The sequence below is a fragment of the Monopterus albus genome, unplaced genomic scaffold (genome assembly GCF_001952655.1).
Source record: "Monopterus albus unplaced genomic scaffold, M_albus_1.0 scaffold271.1, whole genome shotgun sequence".
Lineage (NCBI taxonomy): Eukaryota > Metazoa > Chordata > Actinopteri > Synbranchiformes > Synbranchidae > Monopterus > Monopterus albus.
In genome coordinates, this window is record NW_018128151.1 from 719267 (window position 1) to 723249 (window position 3983).

The following is a 3983-nucleotide window of genomic DNA, read 5'->3' on the forward strand; positions in this document are numbered from 1 at the left end:
TATTGTTTTCAGTCATGTGTTAACGAGCCACTGGCTGAATGTGGCTGAAAGCTTGAGCAAAACCATTTAAAGGAGTTTAAGATAAGGTTGGTTTTTTTTGTCACATTGCCAACATTAATGAAACCGCTCAGCAATAGGTGCAAACTCAGAGTTCAGGTTTGTGGCAGTACTTGAAAATGTTTAACTCACAAAGCCCATAAAACTTGACAGGGCTTTTTAAAAACAAGATAGAAAATAATTTACCTAACTTATCAACACAGACTGAAGGACATAACTGCTGCCTTGATTTGCACTACATAGCCAGTGATTTTGTGTTTTATATACTGTCGTTCCTTAGGTTCATTTTTAAAAATGTGCTTTTAAATGGACACTTTTTGGGTGGGGGGGATTCTCCTCACACACAGTGGGGAAGTCCCAGCCCAGGCAGCAAGGTCTTACTCAAATGAGCTTCCATGTTGAAATACAAGCCTGTCTCACTCTCATCTACAAACCAAAGATTCTCCCACCGCTTCTTCGACTCACCAGGTGAGTGATTCCTTCAAACGCCGTTTTCAGGCCATAGTAGGTCACAATGGCAAACTGAATGTTGTGTTTTCAGGTTGTGTGGGGAGTGTCGGCCTTCCAGGTAGGGCTCGAACCCTCGACTACAGTCAGCATTTTCAGCCTCTAACCAGTATAATAGTGACAAAGGCAAGAGTCAGAGTTAGCTCTTTGATCACCAGAAGCGCCTTCACTTTGCTCCGAATGCAGCTCTGACTCCGGGTACATTTACACACAAATGACATGAAAAAATTAGACTGAAGCCAAAAATGAGAAACTTGAAACATATCTCAAAACTGAAAAAAATTAGCAAAACAAGCAACAATAAAGATCACTAAAGGAGGCACAAACGTAGCTAAAGAAATGACAAAGAAGAAAGGAAATTCTAAGTACTGACTTTAGTTTGTATGGGAATCAATGTTGTTCTGGAAACTTGTAAAGATATTGTGTGTTTATAATAATTACAAACTGTACAAACTGTGCATGAAATCTGAATAGGGAGCATAAGTAAGAAAGTAAGTTTTGATTATCAGGGTGTGACGGATACAGTGAAGAACAAATCAGGCTTACAATTGTGTGTTTGAAAGCAGCAGAGGGCGGAGGAGGTGTAGATCTGTGCTTCTTTCACAGTCCGCTGACTCAGTGCTCACCAGAGCGAAGACGACTGCGTTTAAGAACAAAGATATGATTTCTGAAAACATGGAAGTTGTAGCTGTAGCAAGGATGGCAGGTTACTGATGCTGTTTTATCTTGGAGTTACTAGAGTGTGCGCTTGTTTTGCAAGGTTTGATCTAAAACAAGTGTTATTACACCAAAGGAACTGGGTCCACAGAAAAGTCTACGTAAGTGATCTGGCACACAGCAAAGCAGAAAAGTAAACAGCCTACGTAAGTGATCTGGCACACAGCAAACAATAGTGTGTGACTGGTTCAAGTGCAGACTTAGTCTTTTATGCACACCTGTCACACATTAGTACAGCTCATTTTTCCTTACATATTAAACCAACATTGTAATGTCCTGTTACTACCAAACTATCTAAAGTAATTCCTGATGTGGGATGAACCAAATGTGATGCATTTAGCAAGCATGCTATAAAGACAATGGAATGCTACTATATAGTATCCCATAATGCTATTATACAACAATCATTCAAGCCCAGTACAGGAGAGTATAATATAGTGCAGTTTATTATAGTGTAGAACAAGGATTTTCAACTAATTGTGACCCAGGGACCACCATTTTCACTAAGAAGTAACCTGGTGACCACTGTTGTGGGGTGGATAAACTGGATGGGCACTATTTTAATCATGAATATCACCTTGAATTTTCTAAACTTTATACATTTGAATGAATTTGATTATTCACAAATAGTAAGTAATATATGGAAATGTGTTTTTGTCAAAAGAATTTTCAAAGAAGCAACGAAGTCACTGGAATCTTTCAATAACAGATTGGTTTACTTGCAGCAAGGAAAGGAGACAAGTCAGCATAGGCATACAGAGTTGTCTGAATGAGCTTAGTCTAAGCATCACATTATATAGGGCAAAGGGAACTCCCTAGAGACGCATCCCAGACGTTCAATCAGGTTGTAAAAAAGATTTGCGAAGGGAAAGTGAACTTGAGAGGGTTTTGCCCTGATGACCCCTAAGACACTGCACAATCTGTTGTCTGTTTATCTCCACAGTGTATGGCCGGAACGCTTTATGGCTGGCTCCTTTAAGTCTGGGGTGCCATCTGGCTGAACATATAACAACACACAAAGTACTAAAACAGAGATAGAACATGTCCTTCCGTTCACACAAGCAGTGTCTCACAGGTCCCTGTGATCTGTAGTCTGTTCTGAAAGGTTAAAATCCATTGAATAACATACCTTGGTTAATACATTGATTAAAACACAGTTTAAAACATACTTAATAATGTCATTTTCATGACATTTCCCTCCTGAGCCCAAAAGTGATCAGACCACTCCACTTTCTAAACCAGGATTCTAGGAGATTGGCAAAGGGGTTGTTGATGCCAGAGTTCACAGCCAGCTCCTCGGATAGGGCTGTCAGTCCATCAAGGGCCTTGGTGATGCTGCCATCTGGGGAAGTGTTGTTAGATATAAAAGTACAACAAAACGTGCCAAACATTTTGCATACTCCTCCTCTCTTGGCTAACAACATATCTAGGGCCATCCTGTTTTGCCATAACATGAGAGAACTTGGGCCCAGTTGTTCTGCTATGCCTCTAATTGCATTTCTGGTATGATTCACAAAACGTTGTTGATTATAGTATAAGTAGTTAATCCAATCCACATTCTTATTTACTGTGACCCACCAGGAAAGAAAAGATACAAACCCTGCAGCTATTTGATTTCTAGCTTTAAACTCATCAGGTACTCCTTGGGGTATGTCAATTACATCTAAGTACACTCTGTTGTCGTGTTTTAAAAAAAACTTTCCTACAGCAAAACTACATTATTGAATACATGGTCAGGGACCACCTTAAATGCCTTTGCGGACCATCAGAGGGCCACGGACCACTGGTTGAAACCCCCTGGTGTACAGCAGTATTTTATAGGCTACTAGAGGGTAATATAACTAATATCCAATGGTTCTTCAAGGTCAGTATTGCATATTACAGTACAGTTTTATACTAGATTAGTACTGTTCATTACAGTACAGTAAAGTATGGCACAGTTTAATACAGTATAGTGCTGTCTGTATGTCCAGCGACTAGCTTCCATTTCTTGGTATACATCTTTCTGTTAACAATGCCACAACAGTGTGTCACATTTAATAGATATTATCAATGATAATAATAAGCAGAAAAACAAAACTATATAGTAAAAATATGGTAACACTTTACAATAAGGGTACATTAATTAACCGTACTTAATGCAGTAATAAGCATTAACTAATAGGTAACTAATGCATTTATTAATCATGTACTAATGTTTTTATTAAAGTATTACCTCATACATTATTTAATAGTTTTTAACGACACTGCTAACATTTGTTGATGCAGTAATAAGCATTCACTAAACGTTAAATAATACAATAATAAGCATTGCATTCAACAACTTAAATGTCTCTTGGTAATACTAGTAAATTGTCAATAAAGATATTAACATTTATTTCACGAAGTTCACAGCTTAGCAGTTTCATTAGGAGAAGGCTGTTTTAATGTTCATTTAAGCATAATAATTGTCCACTTACTTGTCCATCCTCCAACCAACGAATTCACTTTGTCCTCGCTCCACGTTCATCTAAGGTGGTATCTTCCAGCTTCTGATTGACTGAACACACATGATGCAGGTATGCAGCAGTGGGCAGGGCATGGATAGTTGGAAAGCATGCACGGTGGTAGCTCTCGAGGACCTGACTTGCCCACCCCTGCTGTATACTGTAAGCATTACTTACTCGTAATTACGCATTTATTAATGCTCTTTAAAAATGTAT

General features: G+C 38.6%; 1 protein-coding gene across 1 annotated transcript in view; it reads left to right on the forward strand.

Moving 5' to 3' along the window:
* Nucleotides 1-485: 485 nt before the first annotated feature.
* Nucleotides 486-3983, forward strand: part of tnfrsf13b (TNF receptor superfamily member 13B) — a 14790-nt gene continuing 11292 nt past the window's right edge. Inside the window, exon 1 of the mRNA XM_020622035.1 lies at nt 486-525. The gene's annotated coding sequence lies outside the window, so the exon portion shown is untranslated. The remainder of the gene's footprint in view (nt 526-3983) is intronic.